This window comes from Argiope bruennichi, chromosome 2, assembly GCF_947563725.1.
Source record: "Argiope bruennichi chromosome 2, qqArgBrue1.1, whole genome shotgun sequence".
Lineage (NCBI taxonomy): Eukaryota > Metazoa > Arthropoda > Arachnida > Araneae > Araneidae > Argiope > Argiope bruennichi.
In genome coordinates, this window is record NC_079152.1 from 35,255,005 (window position 1) to 35,267,305 (window position 12,301).

Sequence of the window (12,301 nt, forward strand, 5' to 3'; positions counted from 1 at the left end):
AAATGTATACTAGCTACGTGAAGTAAAGAAGTCTGCGATTATTTTCGAATATCTTGTTAGTCTAGTGTATTTAAATCCACATTTAGAAGTAATAATAAAAGCGAATGCGCAAGTCTGTTTCCAACAATCAAAACTGATGAAACTAGAGATAAAGAATTTGGAAATAGCAAAATCTATAGGTTGGTAAAGTTCCTAAGGTTTGATTTTCTCAAATTTTAATTAGTTAAAAGTTTACAAAATTATTTTATAGCAATAATTTTTAACTATAATGCTATACAAAAAATAATTTTGATTTACCGCTCGATTCAGTATTCTGAGACGACTACTTTTCGATGATTCTATTTCATTAAGGGGAGAGACGCGGAAGGATGAGGGCATTTCCGGAATTTTTCGTCATTCTTTGACCTTGATTTTCGCCAAATTAGATACTTTTTTGTTCAATTTTTTTTTCACTTGTATGTGAATATCGGACTTCGAACCGTATTATTTTAATTCAGTCTGCGAGTAATTAGATTTTATTTTATTGTGAAATGTAAAGTGATATAAGCCAATGCTTAATCACTTTCATTTTTTAATACAAATTTAATTATTGTAAAATTCTTTTCTCAATATATATATATATATATATATATATATATATATATATATATATATATATATATTCCTTTCCCACATTTATTTCAGAATTTATTTTGAGCTAATCAGTATTACACCTGCAAGTTTTTTTCACATTGTTTGAGTATTTTATCAAAATACATATGCCATAATTTTGTTTAAAATAGTTTTATTTTTTAGGTAATTATTTTCTCTGACATTAAATTATTTCTGTTATTAGGAAGTTTTATTTTAATATCAAATGTTTTTATGCATTTAACTAATAGATAGAAGCCTAAACTTTAAATTTTTTTAAAAAAAGAAATATCTTTTTACTGGTATTCAAGATCCTTGTAAATGTCATGAAAGCAGTATATAAAAAGATAAAATAGAATATATATATATATATATATATATATATATATATATATATATATATATATATATATATATATATATATATATATATAAAATCGCGATGTGCTAAAAAAGATTTGGAAACTGTGTCACTAAAGAAGCAAATTTCTGCACATCTATTTAAGATATGATCTTTAATTAAAAAAAAAATGACAAAATTGACCACTGTTGGAAAATTATTAAATTTCTTAAATTAAACCGTAAATAAAATAAATACTTTGACTTGAATAAAAAAAATAATTGTGTTTAGTTTTCATCGTTTTTCTCATAACGATTGCAGAAGATGTCGATCTCTGCTTGAGAAGCACTATTTGCTATAAAATGCAATTTTCGATGAAATTCGGACATATCTAAATGAATTCCATATATATTTTATTTATTATAATAAAAAAGAAAGAAAAATGTCAAAATTCAGCTCTAAAATTAAAAAAAGACATTTTTATTAAGTGAAATATGGATATATCACGTTCTGCAAAATTCAAAAGAAAGAGAATGGGCTGTGTAAAAATACCAAAACCTACTAATATTCTATAATATTATAATGAATTAATTTTATAATAGTATTTCTGAAAATAATATTTTATTTTTGATATTTAAAGAAAAATCTCTTTATCTACAGACCTTCTAAATAATCTATCAAAATTAATGAGGTAATCATACATTTAAAGCTACATTTGAAATTATGCAAAAAAACTATTATCAGGCCAATACCTTTTATTAATTTTTAATTTATTCATTTCATTTTATTAATAATCTTAATAAATCTTCAGATATTCATTGATACTCTTTTGATGATTTTAATTATTGCAAAAAATTTATAGAAAACAGTTGACCTAAAATTATTAATAGGAAATGATATATTATGGAACGAGTATGAAAAATTACCGGTACTAATTTTTGCAGAAAATATTATCACCATGGAAATCAAGATAAACAATGATTGTTAGAAACAAAAACAATCAACTAGATCAATTAAAGCACAAAAAAAAATGTGAAAACTAGATTCAAATTTCTCAAAATCTGTTTTAAAAAAGTACGAGCAAGTTTAGTTAAAAAAACCATATTACAATATCCGTGACAATTAAGAAATTGTTTAAATTCTTTTTCTAACGAAATGCATCGGCCGCGGTGGCCTGATGGTAAAGCTACGGCTTCGGCACCGGGGGATTTCAGGTTTGTGAACCGATTCCACCGATGAACCGCCGTGTAAGCGGATATGGTACCTATTAAATCCGTCGGGAGCAAAGGTCTTCCCCATGGTGTGGTGTGGAAGTTTGGGCAGGGGGTGCCAGTTCAGGTGTCATCCTCATCTTCTAAACATGGTTCAAAATTATGAAGTCTGTCTCAAAATTGCCTTAGTGTTACTTTAAAAAAGGGATGTTATTATAACTAAACTAAAGTAAAACTAACAAAATCTATAGCTCGCAAAAAGAATCCGATATTTTTATTTATGAAGCAGCTGTGACCTAATTGTTTTATGAGTTATTTTTTAAAGAAAAAGGGAACAGTGGCAGTTACAGTCAAAATTTGAAATATTAAAATCCGTTACCTCTTTCCTTAATGAAAATTTTAAAATGAAATTCGTTTTAATTGATACTTTGTTAATTGTTTTTAAAACCATACAAAGCAGAGGGAAATCAGAGAGTTTAAAGCCTTAAAAATCATTCTATGTATTAGCCTTTGAAAGAATTGAGAAATGTTAAAATAATGAAATTTTCCTTCATTGCTGCATTGATAGTGAAGTTATTTTCCCCTGGTTATTACTTGTCAGCTTACAAAATGTTTTCTTTCCTTTTTTGGCAAATTTAATGCTTTTAAGATTAGTAGTTATTGCACGTCTGGGACGAAATGGCTTAAAAGCATTTCCATAACGTATTTGTCATGTCCATCGTGAATTCTAAAAAGAAGCCGCCAGGAAAAACTTGTTAATAAAAGAAATGCTTTGGCATGTTTATGTGTTCAGAATGAATAGTGAAATGGTTTTTCTTTAACTAACTGAGATTCATCAATTTTTTTGTAGTTTTTTTTATACAAATCCAGTTTAAAAATACACTACATTTTACATTACGCGATATCATATTATTAGAATTAGAGCAGACCAGTTTATAGTTTCATTTAAGTTGAAATTCACGGATCTTCTGATTTATAAAATTAAATGCTTGTTTATTGTGTTCCATTTGTTCCTATAGAATTTATCCGATTGTTGGTGCAAATTTCTGTGAATTATTGTGCCTGTACCTGCGAAATATTTTAAATCAACATTGTTCGACAGTTTTCTATTGGTTACACAGACAGAGAGACAATATATATATATATATATATATATATATATATATATATATATATATATATATATATATATATATATATATATATATATATATATATATATATATATATATATATATATATATATATATATGTGGGGGGGGATTTTCTTACGGAATCAAATTGTTGAGGTTTATAAACACCTTCTAAAACTATGAAACATCGAAATTTTTTCTCACCTTGCACTCTTTCCTTCTTCCAGCTTACCTACTCCGTTCGTCACTCTGCGAAAAAAGCCTTAATAAAAGAAAAAACCTTAATAAATCCATTGCATTTATTCGCCTTAATTGCATTTATTCGCCTTATTATATAGTTAAAAACTCGACTATATAAGGATATCCATGTAAGTCTAACGAATAAAAGGCGTTAAAAAATTCAATGACTGCTTCTTCAATCCAAGTTTTCAGGCATGTATGTACACACAAACGGAGACTTTAATTTGGCGTGCTACTGGATTCCATCAAGTATCAAATTACTGGTTCCCAGTCGATTTTAAAATATTTTTACATTACTGTAAATGAAGTCTTACTTTGGTCTATCGTTATATTTTAACCATATCAAGTATATCAGTGAGGCATAAATTTTCCCAGAAATGAAAAGGTTTAGTTCTTACTTTGTGATTGCCCACACCTCTCTTAAGTTTTCTCTTAGCTAAATTCACTCTCAGAAAGGAATAATTACTTTGACCAATAAGTCACCAGATATTATGACTGGATTATTAAATGTTGGACGAACAGCGCATTCTGTCACAAATTACTAAAGTACAATGTCAGAACTTCAAAAGTTCTGTCATAGCAAAAGCGCTGTAAACTTCCGATCTGTTTGTCTTGGATAAATGCATCGTGGTACATAAGAAGCTCTTCAAGATTTACGAATAAATGCAAACTCATTCGGTACAGCTTTCCTTTTGCTAGCCGGTGATTTCCGATGATTCTGCCTGACATACCACAGCTAGCACTGACTGATGAAGGCTTGTCTTAAAGTATTGCATCGTTATAAACGTAAAGAAATTCACCTTAAAGACCAATATATAGCGTATATTTGCGACGCAATGCGTTAACCACATTTTTCAAGATAGCTATTGGACATTGAAGTGCCAGTTGATGTCAATGCAATAAATTTTATTTCCGTTGTACTTTTGTGTCATTGTTCCATCCATCGAACAACAAAAATTCCCACAAATTGATGCCAATTAAAATATTGCTTTACGAACGCGCTATTTTAGCAGCAAAAATCATGAGCAGTAATGCAATTTACTATGCGATCCTTGAACAAATTGCGAGCAAGTCTCTCACCTACAAATCGATTGACAACGTCATGAATGCGGTAGAGATTTTAAATTATTCAACTTGAATTCTTTAATTCGTTGAATATTTCTGATATGCCGTCACACAGATTATCATTCAAAGATAGCGTACCAATAATTTTATGTGCATCATTAATCTACCAATATAGTGCAGTTAAAGCAGATTCGCTGTCACAAAACTAATGCCAATAATCATCTAAGAGACATTAATGAATGACAAGTCTATAGGTGAAGATGTGCCATTTTCTATCATTCTACGTATTCATATCTCACAAACATGACATTTGTTATTCTAAGCGACTGCATTCTCAATGACTACAAGGCAAAAAGTCAACCACTTCATATGTGTGGAGTAAATCTGGAAAATTCAATCTCTTTATATGTCCAATAATATGTCGTATGCTAATGAGTGGAATAGCAGAAAATGTACTAGTTCTTGCAAAAGAGGAAAAACCAAAAACATTATATAACTTCAAGAACTTGAATAATCTTTTTAAAATTTAATTTAATTCATAAAATATAACTGCCTTTCATTTATTTTGTATATTTAAATGTTTAAGTTTTGTATACTTATATTTTGTACTTATATATATACTTGTGTACTTATTACATTACAAAGTATATCAGACACATCTAGTATTTTGAAAATAATGAAAATTATCTAGTAAATAAGTGTAGAGAAATAGCATGAAAAAATTAAATCTCGTTTTGTACTATTCTTGTTTTGAAGGAAAAAGATTGTTTTCCATTTCAATATAATATCAAATCTGTTTTAGCTGAAAATCTTGGAAAATCCATTCTGGCTTTGATATATTTCTCAAAACTTTTTCTACGAATTAAAGAAAATCTGCGTAAAACTCTTTTGACATCTTTGTTGATATTTCAAATGCAAAACAACTGCTACACGAATTTCCAATCATATGTAATTAACGGAATCAATTCATTCACTCATGACACAAGATATGCAGAGCATAGCACAGATGCACATGTGGGGAATTATAGTAGTAATGCGTAGAATCAATTTTAATTTGGAAGCCATAGCGCATCTTGCGGTGATCAATGAAATACGACGTCACATCACAGAATAAGACAAGGTTCAGTAAAATTTTAGAGAAGAATTTCTCTTATTTTGCGATTCTTATCATACTAGAATCGATTCAATTAAAAAATATGTGGAATATTTTGAGTTTTTCTTTATTTCTCAACTTTTAGAAGAAAAAAAAATCCTGACAAAATATCTTTTATTTAAATTTCCTTTTCTTTGTTATAATAAGCTATTAAACAGGAAATAAGAAGAGGAATTGAATCCACTTGATCAATGTTAATTACTTTTTCGCATATTGTAGTAAACTTTTTCAGTTATTTCAATTTTCACATTAGCAACTCTGCCAAATTTTTCTCGGCTCTTCATGCTATATTAAGATGTTTTTAGAAAATTCTGAAAGAAAAAATTGTTATTGACAATAATTGATATATTTATTTCAATTTTATCTGAATGAAATTGTTAATATTATGATTCTAAAGAAACGCTGGGTTCCAATTCTAAAGCAGATTTTCATTAACCTTTTCAAATAGAAGTTTAAAAAAATATTTCTGTTGATTTTAAAGAAATCGACAGTCGTTTTCTGTCTGTCTAGCGAGATTCATTTCGTTGCAGTTTATTCAGAAAGATGAAATATTTCCCCGCGAGTCAATAGAAGAAGCAGGTGCATAGTGCTGAATACACACATCAGTGTCAAGTTGAGACATAACTTTCTCTAAAACATATATATAAGCAGGTGATTTTGCATTTGTTTCCATCTGTCTAAATACCCTGATGTTTCAGAGATTTAGAGCCAATTAACTGTCTTTTAATGTCTCATTCTTTATAATTACAATAAATCATAAAATATGCGTAACTATATCTTTTTTCAGATATTCATGTCTTAATAAAACTCAGAAAATTTTGAGTTTGTGATTATAAATATTAAAAAACAGCGACGTCGAAAAGGAAATTTACATTAAATATGTAAAAATTTATAAAAACCGCATAGTAAAAATTAAAGACAAATAGAGATACAGGAAATTATGAAATAAATGTTTAGGATATTTATGTTATTAAATAAGAAAAAAAAATTATAGTCATTTCATTAAACAGAGAAAGCCATTTATTTTATTATTCAATATTATTAACAAAAGTGACTGAAATGTTCCAAGAAAATTTGCTTAAAAAAATAAAAAGACAACGAGTGTACAATAAAAACAACTTTCTGGTGCTTGAAAAGGCATTTAGTATCGATAAAGTCGTTTTCTCTCGTATAAGACAAACAAGTTTTTAAAAAATCAGAAAAAATGGGAATGGCTAAGTAAATCCTTTTTTTTTCAATAAAAATTTTGGGCAAAGTATAGAAAGAAATCCATACTGTATTATTATAGTTTTTCTTTAAATGTTCTGATTGAATGTTTTTCTGAACAAAATCTTCGCTGTTTATAATCCTATTATGTATAGTCTAGTGCGCAAAGAAGGCTTAGTCCGTGGGACAAAGAAGTGTTTCTTCATCTGTTCATCAAATCGACCTTGGAATACCTGTTTCATATATAATTATTTAATTTCATTATATGGAGATTTAATTTTAAGAGTACAGTGGACTCTTTTATGTATTTTTGCGAATTTTTCCCTTAGAGTTATGCAATTTTTTAAGTATATGTATTAAAATATAAATAAGTCAAATTTCTTTTTAAAAATTCAAACAAAATATCACCTTTAAAAAAATTTATAAACTGTATATTTTCTTTAAAATTTCAAAATATTCCAAGCGTCACAATTTTTAATTTTTTTTTCTATTATTTTTTTCCATATTACCCATTATAAATTTATTTAGAATAAAACAGTGTATAATTTTGTAATCCCGATTAAATGCAAATTTTTTAGAAATATTTTTATTAACATTTATTGAATTTTCAGAAGAATTTTATGTTTTTCGGAACTAAATCTGATTTTTAGCTATCTAATCTGGTTTTCCCACCAGATCATCGATATCGCTTCTGTCTACCTATAGTCCCCATATTCTTGGCTAGAGATAAAATCTCATCGATCTCATTAGGATTGGAATTCGAGCAAATTAAAAAGGCATTTGCTCACATCTCTAGGAATCGCTTTCGACAACGTTATCCGGTCAAAACTTCGTCCAAGTAAAAGTAAGGGTTCTTTTCAAATAAGTGCTAACACAAACTGATACAATCCAATCCAGCATGTGACGTCACTTTGTTTTCTTGCTATATAGTTCTATTAAGCATTGCCCATTAAGCGAGTCACTTTTTTTACATTTTGTTTTGCTTGTTATGCAAATCACTCGTTAATCGAGATTTAACTGCATTAATATTTTTTGTCTTCTTGCCATATAGTTCTATTAAACATTGCCCATAGTTCTATTAAGTCACTTTTTTACATTTTGTTTTGTTTGTTATGCGAATCACTTGTTAAACGAGATTTAACTGCATTAATATTTTTTGTCTTCTTGCCATATAGTTCTATTAAGCATTGCCATTAAGCGAGTCACTTTTTTTTACATTTTATTTTGCTTGTTATGCGAATCCCTCATTAAGCGAGATTTAACTATTAATATTTTTCGGATATTAAAAAAAAGATATTTAGTGCATTTTAAATAGTTTGGATGTGTAGTTCCGCATCAGTATGGAGATTTTAGTTTTTTTTCTTTTGATATATGAGCTTGACGGTTATCAATATTTTTATATAATACAACGTTTAACTCATACTTTTTAGATTATGGAAAAAAACCATTTTATCAAAATTAACTTTTAGTTCTACGAAATGAAATCTAAGTCAAAACTCCAAAAACATGAAGTAAACTGGATGAAATAAAAATTAAATTATCTATTTATAATTCCAATAAATATATAAAAAGCAGAAAAACATAAAAGTATTTGATCCAGTTTGGTAAAATATAAATACTTTCACTTTTTTCTCTCTCATCAATTTTAGATATATATATAAATGAAGAATAAGAAATTCCTTCGAAATTCTCCCAGCTAATAACAAAGCAATCTCACACATTATTCATGAATAGTACATTCAGTTTTTTTCCGAAACTGACAATTTTGACATTCCTTGAGAATTTCCTATTGTATGAAAAGGAAGGAAAGGGCAGAGACAATCAGTTTTTTTTTATTTTAATGCTGTAGTGCTATAAATTCTGTCTAAGAATTACAATACTTCAGACCTGTTGTTTATATAACACGAGTGACAATTTGTGACTGTGACAGAAATGCGTTTTCTACTCACTCTACTACTATACGTTCACTTCTCTTTCCTATTATTCTATTTCAGATGCACTTCCAAAGAGGAAATAAAAAATAATCGTGCCTTCTTTTAAATATATAAAATGATTTCAGAACTTGGGAGATTTTTATTTTTTGCCGAAGTCAGAAAAATAGATCCGTAATTCTAGAATTGTATTTTTTAATTTAATTGTTGCGTTATTATTAGAAATAAAGATATATTAATTCTTAAAGAAACATAGATAACGATATAAATCTAATTAATAAAATGCTTAGAAGTGAATTAATTTAAATTAATTACTTAAAATTAATTAATTTTAAGTAATTAAAATAAATCTTAATAATTATTAATTAATTATTAAGAGAGAATTTAATTTTTTTTTTCTGTATCTTTCAGACTCTCTATAACTTATCAGTGTTCCCTAGTATCAGTGTTCCTCACATATGCATGTCAACTTTCTCACATCTGCCATGCATAAATTATATTTTCTCTTATGGTTCCCTATAAAAAATTAATTTTTTTATTATATAACTGGCCTTTTTGATTAACTTCATCGTAATACCTTCGAATCAAGTTGTATATTTTCGGCGACATTTGCTGTTATTTTGTTGTTGTATCAAACCTCCAAGAACAGCAGAGCTAGAGAGAGAGAGAGAGAGAGAGAGAGAGAGAGAGAGAGAGAGAGAGAGAGAGAGAGAGAGAGAGAGAGGAGAGAGAGAGAGAGAGAGAGAGAGGAGAGAGAGAGAGAGAGAGAGAGAGAGAGAGAGAGAGAGAGAGAGAGAGAGAGAGAGAGAGAGAGAGAGAGAGAGAGAGAGCTAGAGAGAGAGAGAGAGAGAGAGAGAGAGAGAGAGAGAGAGAGAGAGAGAGAGAGAGAGAGTGAGAGAGAGAGAGAGAGAGAGAGAGAGAGAGAGAGAGAGAGAGAGAGAGAGAGAGAGAGAGAGAGAGAGAGAGAGAGAGAGAGAGAGAGTAGAAGTGATGAATAATTGAATTAGTTTGGTAATAAATTTGAAGATACAGAAAAGAAAATAATCAAGATTCTTTTATGAATAACTTTTAATATATATAACTACAAATAACAGCACATTACATGTAAATATTATCACTCATTAAATATTCAAATGCATGTTATATTCAACACAAATAATATTTTATACATATATATTATATTTATTTTTTTGAGATTTTAGTATTATATATCACACCATATATCATGCAATTAGGTTCAAGAATCATTATGAAAGTCTAAAAGCAAATAAATTAAATGTCATTTAAAAAAAAACATTAACATTTCTCAAAACTATAGCTAATATATATATAAATTCTTTTACCATGACATACCCGAAATGCAAAGTTTGAAATGTATAAATAATAAAATAATATTTCATACTATATATAAAACGATAAATTTCCAATAATAAACACGGGAGTAAAGGAAAGTGTATATGATAAAGAAGTGAACAAGTTTGATTATGTTGTTCCAGTACATCTTTCTTAGTTTTTGATGCATTGCATCAGAATCAATCGAGATGAAATTAAAAATTTATACAATTAATATTAAAGATATACCAAATGCAATTATTTGAATTTAAAACTTAAAATTTTCTATGTGCGTCAGTTTGTAAAGGAACAAACACATTATATAAAATCAAAATGAATTTTTAACTTAAAACCAAGGTTTCAATTTTTGAATTTTATATAATTGAATCCAATATATAACTTGTGGAAATACTGGAGTTGAAATGAATGAACAAAGGAATTAAATATTAAAAACGGGCGTTTGAAAAATTTTGAATATAAAATTGAAAATAATAAACTAAATTAAAAGTAATCATTCTATCCTGTGTGTATAAAAAATCATGCAATGAAGGCAGCATAAATGAAAGTTGCTACCGAGATGAACAGTGATATATTAGAAAGATTTAATATCGCACATTAATACAGGAAGGGGGGCTTTTTAAATTATAGTGAAAACAAGTATTCTTTCACAAAGGAATATTTGGATCGGTACTTTCTGAAATGAAAGGCCCTCAATCCTGAAAAAAACCCCCACCGTTCTAGAAGAAAAAGAATTCTTTAACAAAAACAGGAATAAATCGAGAATACATTATATACAGAATTCGAAATAATTCGAGAGAAGTTCGCGTGTTGAGAGGCTTCTTTTTTATTGAAGAAGTTTGGAATTACTTTTATAGTTGAATCTTCTTAAACAAATCTCCATAAAATGTTAGGAATAAATGATTTAATAATTTCTATAATTGCTATAGTTTATTCTTTGCGTTATTTCTCAGTTTTATCCAATCTCTGTATGGTATTCAGCTAACGGAATATAATGACGTATACATTCATTATGAGAGTGAAAGATTTCTCAAAATAATACATACGTGCAAAAGTGCAGAGAAATATTAACTCAAAATGCAACTGTCAAATTAATTATTGAAATAAATAAAAGAAATTAAATTAAAGTAAAGCCCAACCTTAAAAAGAGTATTTCAAAATTTATCTTTCCTTACTCATAATGAAAGCAGTTAAAATCGCGAAATAATTTCGTTCATTTAATTGAATTTAATAACTCAAATTTTTTTTTCAATATTTAGTATGAAAGGAAAGATATTGAACTATTGAGTTTCGATCAATTTTGTGAGAAGTGATCGGAACGTCTGTGAATAAAACAAAATTGACCACATTTTAATACCCATTAAAAAAAAATACATTTTTTAGCGAAATTCTAAATTCATTTATTTGCAATAAAGAACTACTGAACAATCTGTTTTTTTGGTTTTAAAAATTCATATATACAGTTTTTAATATGAAAATCTGATTTTGGAAAATGAATAAGCTAAATCAGAAAATCATACCAGAATTAAGAAAAGTAATTCGTGACTGAAAAAAAAAATATAAAAATCTCACTTCTAAAAAATAGATGTAGAGTGAATTTTTTTCTTTTGTATGTAGGAAATTTTGCTTTCAGTTGCAAGGTCGCTATAGAAACGACGTCTACCATATTATATAAGTCTTCATCAAAACTTTAGCCTAAACATTGTGTTTTACTTCGTGAATTTCTAACTATCGAAAATCGTGAATGCGACTATATTGAAGATTGATTTTGAAAAGCATGATTATGGTGCTTCAAGTTTGACTGCTATTTAATCTTATTTTTATTGTATTAAAATATTAAAACTTTTTAAATTTCTTGAACAGAGCTAGCATGGGAAATTGTGATTTTTGGGAAATGTACTCACTCTCTTTTTGTAAAACAGATGTGAAACGTTGATGGAATTGTTCAAATTTAAAATATTTACATGAAAACATAAGTAGAACAGATTCATATACATAATTTATATACTTTATATAGATACTAATCAACAGCATGAATCAAC

At 27.8% G+C, this 12,301-nt stretch overlaps 1 long non-coding RNA gene across 1 annotated transcript in view; it reads left to right on the forward strand.

The window, feature by feature from the left end:
* Window positions 1–12,301, forward strand: part of LOC129961706 (uncharacterized) — a 14,299-nt gene continuing 1,998 nt past the window's right edge. Inside the window, exon 1 of the long non-coding RNA XR_008783813.1 lies at window positions 1–179. This is a non-coding gene — a long non-coding RNA (uncharacterized LOC129961706). The remainder of the gene's footprint in view (window positions 180–12,301) is intronic.